Here is a 25,038-nt window from a genome sequence, read left to right as displayed (position 1 = left end):
TTGATATAAATAAATAAACAAATCTTTAAAAAAAAAAATCCGAGTTGGTAAGCATAAGAAATGAAAGCATGTACTGCAAATTTTATAAATTGTCACCATTTCTTAGAGAAAGATGTTTATTGTGTGTGGAGGTATAAGAGAAGTGGATAAAAGATTTTTTTTAAATCTATAAATTTAACTGTCCATGCTATCTTTTGCTTCCAGCTGCTAAGTTAAATTAACAACTGCCTAGTTTTGTAAATACTCAAGGGAAGCACATTAAATTAAATGCAATATCCAAAGATAAACTAAATGATGACTTAACCCAATATTTTAAAACATTATTTCCCAAGGAAAGTGGATATAATTAAGAAACTCAGTGACTTTCACACAGTATATACAAAGTGTTACATGAAACGTGAGTCCTCCAAAATGCTGTAGGAAAATATACTTACTTTGTCAAGTAATTTGAAAAAATGAGCCATGCCATCTGTCTAGAGTCAAGTTCAACATTGGTTTATAAGACCTGAACATTTCCCATGAGATGAAGAGAATATATTTAACTCATTTTCCTAAGAAAAATTTCTAATTGGACTGTGATTCTTTTTCCTGAGTTCATTTACTACAGAGAGCTGAGTACACATATTTATGTACATACGTACACACACACACCCCTATGTTCCATCTTTAGGCTTTTTGATGGTTGTTTTTTAAATTGTATCTCTCATTCAGGCTAGGCATAATCATAGCCTGAGCATTCTTTCCACACTAGTTTGGAGTGCATGCTGGGAAACTAAAATATACATGAGTTCATCAAGATCCTTGCAGGATGAACCAATAAAATCTACGACCATTTCTTTGCTCTTTAATATCATAATCGAGGTTTTTTTTTTTTTTTAAGTAGGATTCATCACTTTTTTTACTTCTAGAGACTTTATCAGCTCCCTATTTTTTCTAAAGCAAATCCAGTGACTATGAAATGATACTCATAATGTTTCCATTCTCAATCCTACCCAGAGACAGAACATTTTTTAGCCGAGGAATCTATACATGCTTCTCTAAAATAAACTCCAAATTGTTTTTATTTTCTTTGTTTACCATTGACAACATTGCTTCCTCTGCTAAGATCTTCTGATTTCCCCTCCTGGCACATTCTGATTCCTTCTTTTAGGTCCAGGGCAAACACTATGGGTCCAGTGCAAACACTATGGTAGTGTCTTTGGTGAAATAAGCTCCACATTCATCTCAAATCTCTTCTATTGGAAAAGCTTGTATCACACAGACAGGCAAACTAGAAATGATATTTTCTAGATTCTTTTCCAGCCTGCCGTGTGGTTAGAGGGGTTAGGAATCTATCAGTTAAACATACTACAAATTTTAAAGTCAGAAGGGAGACAGAGATTTCAGTAGCAAATAAAATCTGAGAGGCACTATTTTTCTGGGGAAACTTTAGCAGCCTTTGCAGGGTATAATCATTGATTTCACAGCTGTCACAGGTACAAGACATTTCATCATCTGCTGTGGACTGCTGGTGTGGATAATGGCATGCATGAAATTATTGTAATGCCAGTCAGCTTGTTGACAGCACAATGGTGGCTTAATTCTAATTCCAGCACTTGAAACTTCCCTATTGGTCAGGCAGATTTCTGATCACAGGTGATGCAGCTCCTCCTTGGGGAAGTGCATTTCGGGGCAGTTCCTAAATGCACAGCTTAACTTGTTTCTCCGCTCTTCTGATGCTTTAGCATGCAACCTACACAGACAGTCATCAAGTTTCTTTTGTTTTGTTTTGTTTTGTTTTGTTTTAACTAGTGAGAGTAGAGTCTCTTTTCAGCAAGTACTGAATCCTGACATTTAAAAATGTCAGATCCTCTGTGAATTCTCTTCAATTTCCCAGGCATGTAGCAGTTTTCTTAGGAGACCTTGAACACATGAATATTTCTTAAATTGTAGTTTTATGCCTGTTCCTTACAGGGAAATCATATGGTCATTTAAGACTGCCACATCTTCCTCCTCTGTTCTCTAAAAGGCAAAAAAATTGTGTCCTGTCTTCCCACTCAGAGACCTGACCTCTTTTTTAACTCAATTAGTTGTCTTCTGACAGCCTGGACAGGCTTTATCAAAGGATAGAACTATCAGTCTTGGGACCTCCCTGGTGGCGCAAGGGATTAAGCGCCAGCACTGCAAAGTAATCTGCAACTACTGCAGCACAAGTTTGATCACTGGCCAGGGAGCAACCCACCTGGCACAGCAGACCTTTCCTATCTTGCCCGTTGATCACCTCAGCAGTGTATTTAAGTAGATCCACCGGTTCTGCTCCCCACTCTGTCTCTGGTGAATCCTCTCACCCCCCACACCTCTGGCCTATACCCCAGTTCTTATATGCATAAATAAAAATAAATCTTAAAAAATAAAATAAACTATCAGTCTTTTTCTTTTTCTTGTTTTCTTCAACCTTCTCTGGTCAGTGTCTACATTCTCAGTGGCCACAAATACTACTGTCTTTAGGATGAGAAAGTTATTTTCCTGCAATGGTCAGCTACTCTCAACAAACTGTTCAATAAATTTTATAACCATGTATAAGAAAACTGCAATTTAATATATGAAAAAATGATTAACTTTCCATACTGATTTGAGATGCCAGCTCTGTGATGTATGATAATGTGTTTAATGTCTTAGAGTACATGTCCCTTCTTTTCAGTAAATTTCTACATGTACTTTTAAAAAATTTGGATGACTGGGCCTCCCAGGTGGCGCACAGGGTTAAGACGCAACCTATGAAGCTGTCTGCAGTCAGTGAATCACAAGTTCAGTCCCCAGCCAGGGAGCTACCTACATGGCGCAGCAGACCTCTCCTGACTCTCCCGCTGCTCCCCTCAGCAGTGTATTTCATCAGTCTGCCTGTTCTGTTCCCCGCTCTGTCTCTGGTGAATCCTCTACCCCACCCACACACCTCTGCCCTGTACCCCAGTTCTTGTATGCATAAATAAATAAATCTAAAAAAAAGAAGAAAAACTGGATGAAATTTGTAGTCATTTAATTTTTTTAAATTATTCTCACTGGGATTATTAAAAATTTATCAATTAACTTGAGAAAGTATTCACTTATTTGAAAATAATTTTTTCCTATTCAGGAACAAAGGGTTAAAGAAATATCTGAGAATTTTTAACTTCAGTTTTAATGTTGATATGTAATTACCCTCAAGTACACAATATCTAGTATACTTTATCTTTGAGACTCTCGGATTTTAATTCCTTTAAAGTTGTTTTTTCTTTTTTATATGAGATAGCATCATTGTGTTATCACTTTGGTTAGCACCTGTTTTCCACCTGTTAATCACTTTGGAACATAACATTTGAAACAAGTAAATGTTATTAATATACATAAAATTATCTGAACTTATATTTTTGTACTTTGAATATAAGAAGAAGTTCTCTGCCTTCAATCATGTAAGAAAGCAAAATAAGCATGTTTTTACTTTCCTCCTGTTTACCTCCATTTTCCAGTTTCTGTTGATGATATATAGGATTACAAATTTAGATTTTTATTGCTACTGAATATTAATTTTTAATTCTTATGTGTTTTTACTGTTAAATATTTATAGCATTTTATTTTGCTTAATAACAACATGTGTAACCATTCTCATACTGAATAATAGATATCATGAAACCAAAATTTAGAATATCAATGTTAGTACAAAGCAGTATAGGGAGTCAGTGTCTAATTCAATGTAAAAACAAATCAAACTTTAAAACCACGCAGTGATTATCCCAGAACTTAGTATCAAGATTATACCATCAGCATAGTCATTCTGTATTAAAAACCCCAGAGCATTTATATATCTAATTCCATTAAATATTCCATAATTGCCATGACAAGGAACAAAAAAAAATACTTGAAAATACACACTAACAAGTAAAGTCAAAGAGAAAAGAGAGCTCTACTCTAAGTTTCTACTTCTGATTCAAGGATTGCTTCATATTTAAAACTTTAGAGTTTTTTTACAGTTATTTTCTGTTTCTTCTTTCAATATATTAACATGGGGTAAAGTAACCATTTGGGGATTTAGATTCAAGAAATAATATAGAATTTATTTCAGTGAGTTGTGTCAGGCATCATTAAATGGTTTTAAAATTATCTTCCATGAGTCAAGAACAATTAGTAATATTCTAAATTAGACTAACTATATTTTACTGCAAAGAGAATTACACATTTCAGATTTTTTAAGAGGTATAGTAGTTTGGAATTAAACTATATGGATTTTATGTCCAATAGTGTTGGATTAGTTTTATTCCCTGTTTATTATCAACGTAATTCTGGAAAATTTACTTACTTCTTTTTTTTTTAAGATTTATTTTATTTATACAAGAACTGGGGTATAGGCCAGAAGCGCAGGAGGGTGAGAGGATTCACCAGAGACAGAGCAGGGAACAGAACAGGCAGACTGACTGAAATACACTGCTGAGGGGAGCAGCGGGCGAGACTGAACCCACGCTGCAGAGGCTACAGACAACTTCACGGTGCTGCATTCAACCACCTGCGCCACCAGGGAGGCCCTGGTGCTTCTGCTTTTACTTAACAAGGTTAGCTGTCATTGCTGTGAAGAGGCAAAAAATTAATGGAGAAAATGCACTAAGTATAGTACCTGGCATAGTACTCAATATATGTAAACTAGAGAGTGGATGTTAATTGCATTTTAGTGAAGACACTTCCATGGAGATATATATATATATATATATATATGTATGTATGTATGTATATATATATTTGTATGTATGTATGTATTACATACAATATGAGAAGTTGATGTTCAACATATGTCCACACTAGTGTGGCTATGACATCTACAGATACATATCAGAACAGCCCCTGACCAATCAGAAGAGACCCTGTACCTGAATATTGGTGTCCACTTATTGCAAACCAATGCTGTTAATTGACATAATTTTTTTTAAATTCAAGAAAAAGATTATAGTAAAAACTATGAGATTTTAAATTATATAGTATAAGAAAAAAGTAATGTATATACTAAAGGAATACCTGTAGTGATTGAAAATGTCTACACACAGCTTAATATTTTAAGTTGTGCTTTATACTACAGTCTAGAAGAATCTAAAATTTAATTTGTGAATAATGCTAGTACTGTTCTATGCTCTAGTAAGATGAGTAGGTATAGTTTATAAGGGAGTCATAACTTGAGATGCCCAATACAGTATGCTCTCCTCAGTAAATCCTCTGAGGAAACATTGAATAAAAACAGTCTTGTCATTAGGATTTTTTTTTCAGTAAAAGTAAATACATTTGAATGCCATGTAAATATAATTAAATGAATGTGTATTCTCAATGATTTAGATAATCTCTGTTGTTTCCTCTGGGTCCCTAGAGTTTTATTTAAGTACACACTTTTAAATAGCAGAGTCAAACAAGAAAATGAGACTACTTGTCTGAGATTTTTGTTGTTGTTGTTGTTCAATTATAAAACTCAAGAAAGCAATGACTTCTCAGGAAGACAAAGAAGTCTTCAGTAATTATTTTCTTAGGTCATCTGCATTTACACATTTTCGAAATCAACAAGTATAGTTGTCCAATATAAAAGAGCGAATGAGAATTCCATAATTAAATTATTTTGAATTACAATTCTGTACTTCAACAAATATGATACCTTTTAAAATATTTTACTCTCATAACATATGCAGATTAATTCTGAATTTCCACTTATTCCAGTTAATAAGTATAGTCATTACTAGTAACTAGCACAATGAATGGAAACATCAGACCCTTCAGAATTTGCTGAATAGGGTTAAGAAATGCACTTGATAGGGAGATTCAAAATTATCATAGAGGGCCTCCCCTGGTGGTGCAGGTGGTTAAGCGCCGTGCTGTGAAGCTGTCCAAAGCCTCTGCAGCACTGGTTCAATCCCGGCCAGCCAATGAGGGTCCCACATGGTGTGGCAGACCTCTCCTGTCGCACCTGCTGTTCCCCTCAGCAGGATATTTCGTCAGTCTGCCTGTTTTGTTCCCCGCTCTGTATCTGGTGAATTTTCTCACCCTCCCATGAATCTGGCCTGTACCCCAGTTCTTGTATAAATAAACAAATAAATAAATAGATAGATAGATAGATAAATAAATCTTTAAAAAATATCATAGAAAGGAAGGAATATGTTGATATGAATAAATAAAAGAATAAAGATCATGATTAAGGTTGACATATTTTCTGTCAGGTATTTTAACAGATGATTTACTGTTGAAGACACTTATTTTCCCATTTACAACATGAATCAGTAAAGTTGACTGGCAGAAAGCAGACATGGCCATAAGAGCCAAGTGATAGCGAACTATGGACTGGGGTCCAACCAGCAACTACCTTGTTATTTAGTTACTTCATTTGCACAAGAGACAAAAAAAAACAACACAATGGTGGGGCTCTACCAGGACTACTTTGCTACTACGATGCCAGGTTATTTAACATATTATACAGGAATCCACTCTTGGGTATCTACCTGAAGACAGCAAGCACAGTACTTTAAAGGATGTATGTACCCCTATGGTCATGCAGCACCATTTACAACAGCCAAGTTATGGAGGCAACAGAAGTGACCCAAGACAGATAAGTGGATTAAGAAGATGCAGTACATGTATATACCTATGTGTGTGCATGTGTGTATACACACCATGTACACAATGAATACCATTCATTAATAAAAAAAAATCTTATTCTGTGTGATAACATGGGTGGAGCAGAGGGGATTATGGTAAGAGAAATAGGTCAGGAGAAGACAAATACCAGATGATTTCACTGATAGGTGGACTCTAAAGAAATAAAGGAACAAACAAAACTAAATCAAAACCTTAAAAATCTGACTGTAGAATTGAGGCTCCCAAAGTGGGAGGGAGCAAAAGGGAAGGGGGCCCAATGGACTATGTGGGACAATTCTTGGTGGTTTGGGTGGTCGGTATGGTGTGGTAAACAGATGTGACAAGGCGTACACCTAAATCATAAACAGTGTGACAACTCAATTTTACTTCAATAAAAACTACAATTTTATAAAATAAATAAAATCATTTTGATAACTGTTCAGGAAATCCAGTATATACGTATATGTATATAACACGATAGCTGTCTACTTATCAATTTATCTTCCTCTACATATCTGTATCTATTTTTGAAATTGTTCCTGATCAAATTGGGTATGCAAAATATCAACTGAAAGGTTTATTTCAGAAATATCAACTGGGACTCCCTGGTGGCGCAGGTGGTTGAGTGCCGCACTGTGAAGCTGTCGGCAGCCTCTGCAGCACAGGTTTGATTCCAGCCAGCGAGAATCCCACATGGCGAAGCAGACCTCTCCTGTGTTGCCCGCTGCTCCCCTCAGCAGCTTATTTCCTCAGTCTGCCTGTTCTGTTCCCCACACTGTCTTTAGTGAATCCTCTCACCCTCCAGTGCATCTGGCCTGTACCCCAGTTCTTGTATAAAAATAAATAAATCTTAAAAAAAAATATCAACGGAATCTGTACATATCTGTTGAAAAAGTGAAGTTGCTGATAGCTGTGGGATTTAATGACAAAAGTTTTTTTTTTTTTCTCTATTTTACTGAAAGGAAATTATTGGAATATTTTAAAGCACAGCATTGTTGCTTTGATTGTACAATTTTTGCAACACTATTGAAATGAGGAAGGGATATAGGAGCCACAGAGCTGTTGTAATTATAATTTGGATGCCTTTCACCAACACTTTACTCATTAAATGTGGTTCTGATTTTAAGGCATGCAGAAAAGTAAGATTAGCAAAAATGCGAGCTTACATGTGGATAAAATTATCACTGTTTAGGAGCAAAAGATAAAACATGCACTCATGGATCCAGTCCTTCACCTCAGTGGGCATGATGACAGTGGTGACACTTTAGTTCAAAGGATTTTGGAGTATATATGGGACATTAAGTAATCTTAGGCATATATATATATATATCTCCACACAGAATTTTGAAAAGGATCATAGAAAACCTAAGTTATAAACCATGAAGAAAAAGCTAGTCTAACCACAGCATAAAAAATAATTTATTAGGTGAGCTTTTTAATTAGATTTATGTTAGAAAATAAAACTAATTTTACATGCCGATACCAACAAAGTTGATTTTCTTCATCACTTTACCCAGAAATATTGTGGTCTCACAAGAATCCTATTCTGGGCACTACATTTTCCCATGAAAATACTTTTGACATGTGCTTGAAAGACAATGACTGCAACAAATATTTGCCAAATAAACAGCATCCCAGCAACGTTCCACTATTCAGTCAGCTGTGCTTACTAAGTTCTCCCAGACAGATGCATGAGAGTGTGCAAATAAACTCCACAATGAAAACAGTGTGATCTATGGTTTAGGGGCTTCAGTTTCATTCACTCTTCAGTTATTTACCCTCATTACATTGCCCAAAAGGAAATATGTAAGATAAAAATAGACAACATGCTTCAAATTCACCAAAACTAGTTATTTATCTGAATAAAGCACAGAGAAGTTAATCACATGTGGACACCATGAGCTATAAACACATTTAATTATATCACCTGCCCTTTTTAGAAGGTTATAATTTAATCCTTTAAGGAAAAATACAGGGAAATTGAATAAACATGCATTTTTCAGCATGATTAGCTGGTTTATGAGTAAATTGAAGGTAGAGCATCCAGAGGTCCACAGACGTATTTTGAGCCATTCTTTGCAGCAAAGCTTCTAGTACCTAACTTAATTATTTATGCAACCATTGAAAGAGTGGACCATTCACAGGCAGTCTAAAATATATGGACTTCAATCCCCAGAGGATGACTTTTTAAGTAAGGCAGAGCTTCTAATCAGGTAACTAGTTCAGAGGAAAAATAGCTTTAATTTTCACAAAATATTGTTATTGCAGTATGTGGAAGAAAACATAGTAAAGTTGTTTCAACATTAGGCAAATATGTTTTAGGATTAAACAGCAAGAATCATGAAAAAATGATAGACTCTAGTCTCAAAATTCAAAATGCACTTTTTCAAAAACTATGTTAAGGAAATGAAGAGCAAGCCACAGACTGGCAGAGAATGCTTCTAATCCATATAAACATAACCAAATATTTATATTTAGAAAATACTAAGAACGCTATTAATTCAATAAAAATAGAAATAATCCATTAGGCAAAGATTTAAATGGACACTTAACGAAACACAAAATGTAAAATGTAAATAAACACATGAAGTGCTCAAGATAGCTAGTCATATCAGAAAGGCAAATTAAAACTATAATCAGATACCACTTTACACTCCCTAGAAAGATTACTGTTATAAGTTTGACAATATTAAATGTTGGCAAGGGTGTAGAGCTGAACTCCCATAAATTACTAATGGCAGTGCAAAACTGTAATACTATTTTGGAAAACAGAACTTGGCAGTTTCTTACAAAGTTTAACATATTTACCATATAATTGAATAGTTTAACTCCTACTAATGTATTCATGAGAAATGAAAACATATGATCACATCCAAACAGAATATTCTATCAGCCTTATTTATAATGGCCCCAACTGGACACAACTCAAAATTCTACAAAAAGGCATGGATAATTTAAGTGCCCAACAACAGGGTTACGCTGAGCGAAAGGAGTCCCCCATGTTTTACTTCATTTATATAAAATTTATAATAGGAACCACCTAATCAACAGGAACTGAAAGCATACTGGCAGCTTCTTGGTTTGGGAGGGAGACTGTCAGCTTTTGTTTTTAATACAAAGATTTTCTGGGGAAATGGCGTGATGGAAATGTTCTGCATCTTGATTGACCAGGTGGTTAAACTGATGAATACACTGGCCAAAATTCATGGCAAATTTAAAATGGTCTGGTTTCATTATATTTATACCTCCATAAACTTCATTAGTATCAAGAGAAAGTCTAGTATGTTTCAAAAATTGCCCCAGATATTTGAATATGTTGTTAAACAACAAGGGGTAAATGCAGTTTTTATTTATTTTTTTAAAGATTTATTTATTTATTTATACAAGCACTGGGTAAGTCAGAAGCGCAGGAGGGTGAGAGAATTCACCAGAGCCAGAGTGGGGAACAGAACAGGCAGACTGACGAAATACACTGCTGAGGGAGCAGCGGGCACAGAAGGAGAGGTCTGTCACGCCATGTGGGACCCTTGCCAGCGACTGGGGAGCGAACCATCACTGCAGAGGCTGTGGGCAACTTCATAGCCCAGCACTCAACCACTGCACCGCCAGGGGAGGCCCAAATGCAGTTTTTAAATGAGCAGTATGATAAAAAGAGCTATACAAAATATCACACTGGATGGTGACTGAGGAATATCTCTTCTCAGCAAAAATATTCAGTAGTCCATTATCTTAATTAGAGTAATAACTATAATCATTTACTTAAAACAGGAGTCATACTCATTGTTTTAAAAAATTAAAACTCCTTCATAGGCCACAGAGTAAACCAATTAAATTTTAAATATCAGGTAGTAAAGACAGCAATTGGTTTTTCTTAATTTCAGCAACTTTTGAAATATTTTTAGATTTACAGAAGAGTTGCAAAGATAGAACTGAGTTCATGCATAACATCTTACATAATGCTGCACATTAGCAAAATTAACAAATTAACCATGATTCAGCATTATCTAAATTAGCAACTTTATTTAGATTCCTCCAGTTTTCCCATTAACATTATTTTTCTCTACAGGATCCAATCCAAGATACCCCTCTGCATTTGACCATCATTTTCCCTTAGTCTCCTCAAAGATGTTAGGGGTTTTTTTTGTTTGTTTTTGTCTTTTTTTTTTTTTTTAACCACAGACACTTTATAAAGAATTCCTCCATGTGCAGAATATCTAGCAATTGGGTTGGTCTGTTTTCTCTTAATTAGATTGAGGTTATAAATTTTGGGGAAGGACTATCACATAAGTGATATCCCCTTTCCAGTGCCTCGTGGCTTTGGGTATGGGAGATCAACATGACTTGTTATTAGGATGTGATTACTTAAGATGACAGTCACCGACTCTCCTCTATAAAAGGGACTTTTTTTCCTTTTTACAGTGATTAACTATGTCCTATTCACATTAAAGGATGGGAAATTAAAATATACCTTGAGAAGGGAAGGGAATCTAAGACATTTTGAAAGTAAGCAGAAAGTACTAGTTTAATTATTCATCAATATTTGGGGGAAATTTTTGAAACCGTAAATACTGTTTCACCACTAATTTCAGCAAGTAGTTTTTATCATTCATTGGCATTTTTTACTGTGGTGTTCTAGGGGTGATTTTCTATTTCTCTATTGCTTTCACAATTGGTTTATTTAATATCAGTACGGATATTTCTTTAGTTATTATTGAATAAATTATTTTTCCAAAATTGCTCCATCTTTAGCACTGGAGAGCATCTCAGACTGTCTTCTGTGCCCTTTTGATATACTCATTTTATTTTATTTTTTTTGTACTTTCTTACTTTGTGGCACTATAAGATGCAGCCCACTTATTTTCACTTTCTTTGCCTTAGACTTTCTTTTTTCAAAAATTATTTATTTATTTATTTATTTATTTATACAAGCACTGGATACAGTCAGAAGCGCGGGAGGGTGAGAGAATCCACCAGAGCCAGAGCAGGGAGCAGAGCAGGCAAAATGACGAAGTACACTGCTGAGGGGAGCAGCGGGCAGCAGGAGAGGTCTTCGTGCCATGTGGGACCCTCGCCCAGCGGCCGGGGATTGAACCAGCGCTGCAGAGGCTGCAGGCAGCTTCACAGCCCAGTGCTCAACCACTGCGCCACTGGGGAGGCCCTTTGCCCTAGACTTTGAACCATACTTGGTCTTCAAGTTCCTGGTTTCTTCAGCAGCTAAGAGCTAGATGAATTCATTACCCTGGGATATTTGTAGAAACTCACAGAGAAAATACACATTTGTATACTAACACAGGTACATGGCTATGTTTCTTTATAAGTCCATTACAAGAATTATATTTCTGCCTATTATCTAACACCCCAGATTTCACTACAGCCATTCCCTTGATAGTAAATACTTTTCTGACTGCGGGAAACCTGGCTCCCAGTATCTACAATTTATTTGCTTCTTTGGTGAATCCAAGTATGCATATGGTAGTCTCTGGATTGTAAACTATAGCCTTGAGACAAACGCATTTACCACTGGAATGCAGTTATTCTGTGTAGCTCTTTTGTATTTAGCCCTTTTATCATTAAATATTGCTTCTCAACTTTCTGCTCTTTTTCTGGGATTCCCATTAAGCTGATATAGAGATATATAATACCTTCCTACAATTTTTGAGCACTCAGTTCTCTGGTTTGTGTGCTTTCTTGCTTGTTCTTCACAAAAAATTGAATTTGACTTATCTTCAAGTTCAAGTTCACTTACTCTCTTGCTGAGTCCACAAAAGACACTTTCTCTCTCTTACTGTGTTTTGATTTCCAACACATTAATTTCTTTCCATTCTCATGGTATCTAATTTTTGTGTATTTGCTGCTTTTTCACTGTAATTTACAGCAACACTCTGCCCACGTTCAGTGCCTTGATGCCAACAGCGCCTGCAGCCCATGTGGTCTGGTGATGAGGACAGCTTTCTCTTTAGACTGATTTCTCTTTGTCTTAAGTCACATTTTTTTTTTCCATTGGAAGATGGAGACATTGTACAGGTCAGTAGATACTATGATCAATCTTTTTATCAGTTCAAGTGAGCACATCTTTCCTTCTGTTAAGCTGTGAGTGTGAATGTCTGTTATTCTAGTCAGGAGCTGGGATGGAACTGAAGTTGGCCATTATGGTTACACTCAGAAATGTATGAAATTTCTTTAGTGATGCTTTGTTTTGCAGATGACTCCTCTTAATATCTACTCCAATATGTGACCTAGGTTCTTTCTTTGAGTTGCTCACCAGAGAAAATCCATCCCCCACACTTATCTAGTGAAAGCTTGAGTGTGATTCTTAAAATGTGCTGCTGAAGCTGAAACGTGTTAAGATGGTCATCCATGGGAGTTCTGATCAAGTCTACTTTGGGCCCTTTCAGCCAGAGTTTTCAGAGTGTGACTTATCTATGCCCCTGCCTGTTTACCACCAACTGTGATGGACACCGTCATTTCTGTTCCCCTCTTGAGGTAAATTCTTTTCCTTATTTCTCTCTTCCAGACACAATGAGCAGCCAACACTGTACAAAAACAACCACTTTCATTGCTTTCCCTTGCAGAGTAAGACTTTTTTGTTTTCCTAGGGGAGAAAGGAGGGAATTTTAATAGTGGCTGCAGGTACCCCCCTGAGCCAAAATCACAGAGGAAGTTTCCTCAGAATTCTCCTTGTTCTTCCTGCATCTCATGGGATCATGGCACAAAAGCCTGCCGGAGAGTTCAAACTCCCTTGGATCTGCGGCCTCCAGGGCTTCACACTCACACGTTAGTCTATACTCAGCCCTCAGCAATTTGCTTGTGTTCTTTATAGCTGAATCTTCCCACAGTTTATATCCATCCAGTAGTGTCTGCCTCAGTTATGCAAATATTTGGGAAACTTGTTTATTAATAATGTTTCCAGCTTTTGTTTTCTTATTACAAGGGTAGCAGCAATATTCTTCCAAGCTATCTCTAAGAGGAACCTGAACATTGATATTATATATGGCGTGAATCAAGAACCAAATCACACTGATACGTATCTCAGACAGTAGAGATTTAAAGCATATATGATGACCTAAAGAGACGGGATGCCCTGGTTCCCAATTATCTCCCTCACTTGCTCTCCTCCCACGGGCAGTCTTGCCTTGAGCTCCGTACTCACTGAACTTGCTTGCAACCAAGCGAGCCCTCTCCTTCGAAGACCATGCCCTTCTAAGTCAGTCTTCACTGCTTTTTTTTCTCTCTTTTGCTTTCAGAATATGAGGAGAGGTTGTGAGATTAAAAGAATGAAAATATTATTACAAGAAATGGATCTTTAGGGCCTCCCCTGTTGGCTCAGTGGTTGAGTGCTGGGCTGCAAAGCTGCCCGCAGCCTCTGCAGCACTGGTTCAATCCCTAGCCACTGGCAAGGGTCCCACATGGCACTCAGACCTCTCCTGCCGTGCCTGCTGCTCCCCTCAGCCATGTATTTCATCAGTCTGCCTGTTCTGTTCCCCGCTCTGGCTCTGGCGAATTCTCTCACCCTCCCGCACTTGACTGTACCCAGTGCTTATATAATTAATTAATTAAAAAAAAAAGAAATGGATATTTAAATAAGTAGAGAAATTAATGAGTGATGACTTTTCCATGGCTTTAAAATTTATATCCATTAATTACTGCCACTTGACATCCTCCCTTCATATATGTATCAATTGTCTCTACTAATTGCAGTGAAAAATCTATGAAGTCAACGATAGAGGTTTATTTGTTGAATGATACACTGCTTTATCTTTAAATCACAGAACAGCATCAAGTACCTAGCTGGGGAGGTTAACACTCCTTTAAACTATTAACAGTACATTTTATTATTTTTGAATGTGCCTTCCATGTGCCAGATACAATGCTAGGGAAGTATTATTGATTAAAATTGGAGATACAGCATGTAATAGCAAGGGTTTAATGTCTAATTTATAACATGAGTGAAGTGTAATTAAATGAAAAGTCTTAGATCAGAAGACATTTAAGTAGAAAGTTTAAAGATTTCCCTGAAAGCATCTTGAGGGAGACCTTGAGACTTTAATGGCCAGCAACTCTTCCTATGTTTCTAAACATGCCAAGCTAGTTAAAAATGACTTTTATCAAGATTATAAATCTTAAGCCAATTCACCATGGGGTGAGTATCACTTTCAAAGCCGAGAAACAAAAGAATAGACAAAAGCAAAACAAACAAACATTAGAAACCTGACTGCAGAATTGAGCCCACAAGAATTGAGGGAAGAGGGTGTGGATGGGAGAGAAATAGGGGTGGCAACAAGGAACTGTGGTAGAGGTCTATGTGGGACTGTATGTGTGAACGTGTGACTACCAGGATGAAGCCATAAATATTAAAACACTACACAAGGGAGCAGAGTGTAGCTCAGATAGAGTCAATATTTGCAGCCTGGTCTCAGTACGCAGTAGTCAGTACTGTCTTTGTTTCGTGCATATGTATTAAAACTTGTATTCACTGGACCAAGTCTTTGCCACTGCCCGTTCCTTACTTTCTGTCTTGTCTTGACCAAGCTTTCGTCAGATTTCTGTTTTCCCCACAGGCCAAGTCAGACTTAGTCTTTTCCCCACAGAACCTTAAAATTTAGCTTGCTTCCAAGGCGATGCAAGCACTGAAATGCAGAGCATTCTCCCTTAATGGCTCATCCCAAGACAGAGGTAACTTCACCAATGACCACTTCCAGCCAGACCTCCTGACCATTCTGTCTGCACACTCCTCCCACTTGCTCAGCTAACACACACTGTCTCTCAATTAGGTATCTTTGTTCTTTTATATTGTATTATTTATCATTGAGGTAACTTTGGTTGATAACACCATATGTGATTTAGGAGTACAGGTGCACTTCTTCAGATGCATGCCGCCACATCACACCCACCATCAAAGCACAAATAACCCTCTAAGGCAGACCACTGAGATCACTCCTCTTTACTGCTCACTCTCCACCCGCCCCCTTGAGCCGCCTCAATTGAACGGTCAGGTTTCTAGGATTTGTTTGGATTTACTTCTGTCTGTTCCATTGTTGTGTTTCTTTATGACCCACATATGAGTGCAATCATTTCTCCTTCTGACTTACTTCACTTAGTATAATTCCCTGCAGTGCCATCTCTGTTGTTTCAAATGGCAAGAGTTTATTTTTATTTTATTTATTCATATTTTTTTGGTGTAGAAGAACTGGGGTGTAAGCCAGTGGTGTGTGGGGTGAGAGGATTCACCAGAGACAGAGTGGGGAACACAGCTGGTGATCCAATGAGACGCACTGCTAATAGGGAGCAGCGGGCAAGATAGGAGGTCAGCTGTGTCATATGTGGGTCAGCTCCATGGCCGGGGATTGAACTCAGGACCCAACACTGGTAGTGCTGAGACTCAACCCCTAGGCCACAAGGGAGGCCCAGAGTTCATCATTTTTAATAGTTGAATAGTATACCACTGTGGATATATCCACCTTAATCCACTGCCCAACGTTCTCTTAAACTTACCTGCTAACTCTGCTTATTCCTTTCTATTAAAGAAGCTATTTTTTGTTTGAATTTGAGGTGCTACAGATTGAGATTGAAGTGTTTCCCATATTGCAACAATCATGTCAAAATAAGTCACTTCTAATTCTACATCTGGTTTTATCTGATGCACTCAAATACCTCCTCTTACTTTTCAAAATCTGCTTATATTTGCAGCGTCACTGTAATTGTGGACAATTAATGCCAATGAATAATCATAAACACTGTCCTTACACAAAAGTATGCCACAGCTTTGGCTAATAATGCAGGTGCTTCTTACTATTACATATTTTTCTATCAATACAATCCAGTAACCAGTTGATTTTTTAATTTTTTTGAAGATTTATTTATTTATGCTTGTTACAAGAGTTGGGGTACAGGCCAGAGAAGTGGGGGGTCAGAGGATTCACCAGAGACAGAGTGGGGAACAGAACAGGCAGATTGACCAAAGTACACAGGCACACAGCACAGAGGGTGCACTGTGGGAGGGCTACAGAGGGGAGGGCACAGAGACTAGTGACTTGAATTTGAGGCACATAACATAGGACAGGAAGTCAGAGCACCTAGACTTCCTCATAAAAGGAAGAGGATGGTTGCTGAGGGGAGCAGTGGGCGAGTCAGGAGAAGTCTGCCTCGCCATGTGGGTTGCTCCCTGGCCAGCCGGGGATCGAACTCGCACTGTAGAGGCTACGGATTGCTTCATAGTGCAGTGCTAAACCCCTTGCGCCACCAGGGAGGCACTACCAGTTGATTTTAAACATACAGGATCCAAATGAGAAAAGAACAGTGAAAATCTGAGGAGTGAATAATACACTGAGGACACAACTATTACCTCTCAGATGCCTGGTTGGTAGCAGAGTATTTTTTATCCAGTTAGAATCTTCCAATTTCAGAGCCTCCCCGGTGGTGCAGCAGTTGAGTGCTGGGCTGCGAAGCTGCCCGCAGCCTCTGCAGCACTGGTTTGATCCCTGGCCGCAGGGCGAGAGTCCCACATGGCGCGCAGACCTCTCCTGCCGCCCGCTGCTCCCCTCAGCAATGTACTTCGTCAGTCTGCCTGCTCTGCTCCCCTCTCTGACTGTTGAATTCTCTCACCCTCTACCCTCCTGTGCTTCTGACTGTACCCAGTACTTGTATGTATGTATGTATGTATGTATGTATGAATGAATGAATGAATAAATAAATAAATGGAATCTTCCAATTTCAGACACACTACACCAGGACGGTGAGATAGAATTTTCCTCAGAACATTCTGAGGAAGTTTCTGCAGGATTGCTTTACTGCTATTTTCCCCAACATTATGAGCCCGCCCCCTCATCTTCCATCTCACAGTGAGGGGGCAGCCATTCTTTCTCAGGCACCCACTTATTCAAATTTCTATTAATTTTATTCAAATGAAGATGCTCTAATCATTTAAATGTGCATTAGTAATTGTATATATCTCATATTCAGTAAAATATACCTCAGTGTGCAACATGATGACTGACAACATGAATTACTAAGCGTTCCCTAAAAGACGATAGCCATATCTATACAAAGCAACCACGTACTGGTCACACACATTCTAGAGACACTGCCAGTCAATGTGCAGCGCTTTACGAACTAAGGTGCACCTTCCGCAAATATTATGGGAATATTATGGGTCCAAATATTATGGGTCCAAAATCTGAGGAGTCCATCAAGAGAACCAGCCACTAAAGAGGACAGGCTGGCCTCCTCCAGACAAGCACAACACAGCTAATGTAAAACAAAGCCAAAACTCCCTGAGGGAAAAAGTGATTATCATCACACACAACAGGAACATGAGTCTGACTGAAAGAAGTAGGAAAAACTCAACTGAACTTATTCTAAAGTATCTACTTACTACTTTGTCTAAAGTAGTAAAGGGAAGGAGAGGTAGCTGCAGTGCAGAGCCCCCTACAGCTTATTGATGAGGTACATGCCCATGCCAAAAGGGGTGCCCCAGTATCTGCACCAGATAATGGGGCACAAAAGCATGCACACAGCACAGAGGGTGCACTGTGGGAGGGCTACAGAGGGAGAGGCACAGAGACTAGTGACTTGAATGTGAGGCTCATAACACAGGACAGGAAGTCAGAGCACCTAGACTTCCTCTTAAAAGAGACGACTGCTGGGCCTACCCTGGTGGCGCAGTGGTTGAGCGCTGGGTTGAGAGGCTGCCCACAGCCTCTGCAGTGCCAGTTTGATCCCCAGCCATCAGCGAGGGTCCCACAAAAAAAAAAAAAGAAGAGACGACTGCTGAAGCACAGGCTGAGGTAGCTGAACACCTGCCAGCCCATGCCAGGCTGACATGTCTACACACTTGCTACTTCCCCACACAGAAACACACCATAGTGGGAATTTCAAATCCCTGAGTCTACTGGAGGTGATTCTTTGATGCCTATTGCTGGTCCTCTTTACCTACCACCCACCCCTCCTGGTACTGACCCCCACCCCCAACTACCCCAACAACTACAAAAAGAACAGTTGAAAACTTACCTTTGCTGAATGGAAATGAAATAGAGATCAAAAAGACTACAGAACAGCAATAAAATCAAGAGCTTATTCTTTAAAGTAAACAAAACATATACTCCACTAGCTAGACTAACACACAAAATAAAGCAGAAAAAAAAAAACAAACAAACAGAAACACAAATCAAAGGAGATGTCAGTACACACAGCACAGAAATACAAATGATTATGCGATTACTAGGAACAGCTATATACCAATACTTTCAATAATTTTGAAGAAATGGATCAATTTCTAGATCAACATAATTTGCCAAGACTAAGCCAGGAAGAACAGATGAACTGAACAAACCTATCATAGACACTGAAACTGAATTAGTAATAAAAAAAATCATCTGAAAGCAAAAGCCCCAAACCAGATGGCTTTAGAAATTTTATAAAACTTTTAAAGAAATAATGACAATCTTGTTCAAATTGCTCTAAAAAATATAAAAAGGGGATCTTCCTTGACACATTGTTTAATGCCAACATTACCCAAATAATAATACAACCAGGCAAATATAGCACAATTAAAGGACAGACCAATAATGTTGATGAACATCAAGGTGAAATTTTTCTTAATAAAATACTAGCAAATTGAGCCCAACCGTATATCACAAGGACTATACACCATGATCAAATGAGATTCATCCCAGGGATGTAAGGATGTTTTCATATAAGTAAATCAGTCAATCAGATATTCCACATTAACCTACATAAAGACAGAAATATAGTATTAAGAAATGCAGAAAAACAATTGCTAAGATTCAACACTCATTTATACTAAAATCTCAGAGCAAGAGTGGAGTAAGAGGAATGTGCCTAAATATAATAAAGGACATATATAACAAACCAACAGCCAGTATAAAACTGAAAGGTGAAAATCTGAAGGCTTTCTCCATGAGATCCAACACAAGATGAGAACGCCATGTCACCACTTATTTAACTTAGAATTAGCTTTGAGCAGAGTTATCAGACAAATGTGGGGGGAAAAAGGGGTATCCAAATAGAAAAAGAAGTGAAACAATCACTATTTTCAGATGATATGATATTGTATTCAGATACAAGATTCTAAAGACTCAATCCAGATGTTATTCAAAATGATAAATGAATGCAACAAAGTGTCAGATTAAAAAAGTCAACAGAGGGCCTCCCCCGTGGTGCAGCGGTTAAGCGCTGGGTTGCGAAGCTGCCCACAGCCTTTGCAGCACTGGTTCAATCCCCGGCCACCGGAGGAGGGTCCCGCAGGGAGTGCAGACCTCTCCTGCCGCCCGCTGCTCCCCTCAGCAGTGTACTTCGGTCCTTCTGCCTGCTCTGCTCCCTGCTCTGGCTCTGGTGAATTCTCTCACCCTCCCGTGCTTCTGACTGTACCCAGTGCTTGTATATATGAATAAATAAATAAATCTTTAAAAAAATAAAAATAAAACACAATTATCCATGTCATTCTTTAAAAAAAAAAAGTCAACAGAACAAAAATCCTAAACTTTTTGTATGCAAACAACAAACAAGAATCAGGAGAAATTAAGAAAATAACTCCATATAACTGCTCCAAAAAGAATTAAATACCTCAGGCTCAACCTCACTTAGAGTATGTAAATATAAGTAAAATTCCAAAACATAATACTATCGTAAGAGGAAAAATCACCACCACATTAACAGTTTTACTGGTGAGCTTAATGTACGTACATGTTGCTTTCCAATAATGCCCATCTGAAACACCATAATGTTATAATGCAGTGCTACTCCAATCATGAATAACTCCCCACAAATAAAATGTGTAGTGTGACAAAAATACTGTAATATTAAAGAATAAATTTTACAGAGTGTAAAGCTCCTACTTGCTAAGTAAGCAATGAATATACATTTCTAAAATGTCATGCCTGTGGCATGAATTAACATGACTAAATCTTGCTCTTCTTTCAGATACATCTATTTATGAAAGAACTAGAAACATATCAGCAATGCATTTAGATGGTTTCTGTTAAAGGCATCTTATTCAACCAATCTCTCAGCTTCAAATAGCCTAAGTGACTGTTTGAATATTAACAATATTTCTACAACAGAAATATATGTCAAAATTAAGAACTATTTATCAAACACAAACTATTAAGAACTATTTTTCAAGTAAATGGGTTGAAACACAGCACAGAGTGAGAGTAAATTTCCGCAATACATGTATCTACATGGAATAATTCTATCGTAGACTGTTCACCAGCATCCATTTCACCCACTGCTGGGAGTATTTATAGCTCCTACTGTGCACCTTAGTCTCCCCTGCCTTCAACCGAAGTCTCTGTCTATGAACAGATGTGCCTGAAGGAAGCACACATTTAATAACTTGATACGAGTGTGAAGTCTTGGCTCTCATGTGCCAATCTGTTAATATTTTGCAGAGCCATTCAGCTTCAGAATTCTAGAAGTTCAGTTAGGTTATTGCTGTGACTCCACCATTGCTCAGCTTCTGCCTCTCCCCAATGCTGCTTCCTTCAGTCTCCAAAGAGTTTGATCCTGAGATCCATCCACCATTGACTTCCTGCATGTATCTCTCTACCCCAATGTCTGTTTCCCAGGGAATCAGACCTGTGAGAGTGACCAAGGACTTACAGAATATGTAAAAACTTTACAGTCATAATAAAGAGGCCATAGTCTAATAGAAAAATAAGCAATTTAAAAATTACTTGATAAAAACACTTATGCACATGGCTAAAGAAAATGTCCAGAACTTTCAGACATCAGATTAATGCAAATCAAATCTTGGTAAGATATTCCTTAAAACACACCAATAGGCCAATTATGAAAAAGGCAAGAGGCAAGCAATACAATACTGTCGAGTCTGTGGAATAAGTGCAGATTGTGCACACTGCTGGAGATGGCATACTTTATTATAAAAACTGTTTGGTGTCATCAACTAAAGCTGTAATTCAAAAATTCTCCTTTCAGAATAAAATCAACAGACCCTGAGCACTAAAAGAAGTGGTCAATAAAAGAACGCTCATAACAACATTATGCACAAAAAGCAAATCTCAGTACACCTACCAATTCAAAGAATAAATAAATTCAATGGGTGTTTCCATACAGCAGAATACTATACAGCAAGGAGAAAGGATAAAATGCTGCTAATTGTGAAAGTTTGAATTCAGACACACAAATGACAAATTACAAGTGCCTCTTTATGTCAAATTCAAAAATGGAACTAACCTATAATATTAAAGGTCAGTAAGAAAACAACTACCTTTGTTGAGTATGCTCCCCCAAAACACACACACACACACACACACACAAAAGTGAAAAGAAGAAGAAAATTAGCAGTCTTATGGCTAGAGGAGGCAGAATTAATCTGGAGTGGAAGGCATAAGCAGGGCAGTCCTGTCACTGTAAACTGCAAAGCTATTAGGAAAGTAATGGGGACAACATGTAAGCTCTGCAGAAGGGTCACCATCCCAGTTGGTGCAAGTGACACATCACCCAGAAAGTTACTGGGGTTTCCAGTAATGGAAGACCTATGAGAGGCCACACATGCTCCTCTCATTTGCCTTTCTAGAAAACTCTGCTTGTAGACAACAGAGATGTGAGAAGGACCAGCCTAAAGGTAAAGCTGATGATGATTTGAATAGAGGCTAAACTCAGTGCACACCCTCCAAGCTGCTCTTAGATCCAATAGCAGAGGCAAGAAGACTTGTGGATAAAGTGACTTTGGATACACCTCCTGCCATCCAGTTGGTTGGCTCCTAATACATGCAGATGCAGAGGCCAATCCTGAGAAGGTAAGCATAAAATAAGACTAACACTTTAATAAACCATAAACACCAACTGACATAAACTAAAAAATAAAAAAAAAATAGTAGGAAGTTAGAAAAAAGAATGAGAACCCAGAATTGCTGCAATATTTTGTAAAATGTGTAGATTTTATTTTATTTTATTTTTTATAAATTTTATTGTTATATTCCCCATACAATTGCAGCCCCCCCATTCTGACCCCAATCCATCCCCTCCCGCCCCCACCGCCCTAAAAGTGTCTCTGGTTCATATTTTTTATGTTGATTTTGATTTTCACTTTCTTATATTCATTTTCCTGGTCCCTTATTTAAGTTTTCTAGATTCCTGCTATGAGTGAGACCATCCAGTATTTTTCTTTTTCTTTTTGGCTTATTTCGCTGAGCATGATCCCTTCCAGCGCCATCCATGTTGTTGCAAATTGCATATGTTTATCTTTTTTGAATGCTGAGTAATATTCCATGGTATATATGTACCACATCTTCTTGATCCAGTCATCTATTTTTGGGCATTTGGGTTGTTTCCAAAGCTTAGCTATTGTAAACAGTGCTGCTATAAACATAGGGGTGCAGGTGTTCTTTGGAATTGATGTTTCTGTGTCCTTTGGGTAAATCCCTAGGAGTGGAATTGCTGGATCATATGGAAGCTCTATGTTTAGTAGGTCCAGAAATCTCCACACAGCTTTCCACAGTGGTTGGACCAGTTTGCACTCCCACCAACAGTGCAGAAGAGTTCCTTTTTCTCCACACCCTCGCCAACATTTGTTGTTGCTAGTTTTTTTAATATGTGCCATTCTCACTGGTGTAAGATGGTATCTCATGGTAGTTTTGATTTGCATTTCCCTGATGACAAGTGATGTTGAACATTTTTTCATATGCCATTTGCATTTCCTCCTCAGAGAAGTTTCTTTTTAGCTCTTCTGCCCATTTTTTGACTGGATTATTTTCTTTGTTGTTGTTGAGTCTCATCAGCTCTTTGCAGATTTTTGTGATCAGTCCTTTATCATTAGTGTTGGGTGCAAAAATGTTCTCCCAGTCGGTGGGGTTTCTCTTTGTTTTTGTTATTGTCTCTTTTGCTGTGCAGAAGCTCTTTAATTTGATGTAGTCCCAGCTGTTTATCTTTGCCTTCACTATCACTGCTTTGGGTGATGTGTCTATAAAGATGTCTTTGATGTGCAAATCACGTAGTGTTTTGCCTATATTTCCTTCTATATATTTTATGGTTTCAGGTCTTATGTCTAGTTCTTTAATCCATTTTGAGTTGATTTTTGTGTATGGTGTGAGGTAGTGGTCAAGCTTCATTCTTTTGCATGTAGCGACCCAGTTTTCCCAGCACCATTTATTGAACAAACTTTCTTTGCTCCAATGCATATTCTTTGCTCCTTTGTCAAAGATTAGTTGACCATAAATCTGTGGGTTTATTTCTGGATTTTCTTTTCGATTCCATTGGTCTGTATGTCTGTTCTTGTTCCAATACCATGCAGTTTTGATGATTATTGCTTTGTAGTATAGTTTGAAGTCTGGGAGTGTGATGCCTCCATTCCCTTCTTTTTTTTTTAGGAGAGCTTTGGCTATTCGGGGTTTTTTATGATTCCATATGAATTTCATCAATAATTGTTCTATTTCTTTGAAGAATGACATTGAAATTTTGATTGGAATAGCATTGAATCTGTATATTGCTTTTGGAAGGATGGCCATTTTAATAATGTTTATTCTTCCAATCCATGAGCAGGGGATGTCTCTCCATTTCTTTGTGTCTTCTTCTATTTCTTTTAACAGTGTTTTATAGTTTTCTTTGTATAGGTCCTTTACCTCTTTTGTTAGATTTATTCCCAAATATTTGATTTTTTTTGTTTCAATAACAAAAGGGATGGTTTTTTTGATTTCTTCTTCTTCAGATTTATTGTTTGTGTATAGGAAGGCTACTGACTTTTGCGTGTTGATTTTGTATCCTGCTACTTTACTGAACTGATTGATGAGTTGAATTAGCTTTTCTGTGGAGTTTTTGGGGTTCTCTATGTATAATATCATATCGTCTGCAAATAGTGATAGTTTGACTTCTTCTTTTCCTATTTGGATTCCTTGGATGTCTTTCTCTTGTCTTATTGCCCTGGCTAGGACTTCCAGTATTATATTGAAAAGCTGTGGTGAGAGTGGACATCCTTGTCTTGTTCCAGATCTTAATGGAATTGCTTTCAGCTTTTCACCATTGAGAATGATACTGGCTGTTGGCTTGTCATAGATGGCCTTTATGATGTTGAGGTATGTTCCTTGTATCCCAAGAATTTCAAGGGCTTTTATCATGAATGGGTGTTGCACTTTGTCGAAAGCTTTCTCAGCATCTATTGATATTATCATATGGTTTTTATATTTCTTTTTCTTGATGTGTTGGATAACGTTGATTGATTTTCGGATGTTAAACCATCCTTGTTTCCCTGGAATGAATCCTACTTGGTCGTGGTGAATTATCTTATGGATACATTGTTGGATTCTGATAGCTAAAATTTTATTGAGGATTTTTCATCAGTGTTCATTAAGGAGATTGGCCTGTAGTTTTCCTTTTTTGTGTTGTCCTTGTTCGGTTTTGGTATTAGTGTAATGTTGGCTTCATAGAACGTGTTTGGTATTGTCCCTT

The sequence above is a fragment of the Talpa europaea genome, assembly GCF_964194135.1.
Source record: "Talpa europaea genome assembly, chromosome: 13".
Taxonomy (NCBI): Eukaryota; Metazoa; Chordata; class Mammalia; order Eulipotyphla; family Talpidae; genus Talpa; species Talpa europaea.
This window is presented reverse-complemented; position numbering follows the sequence as displayed.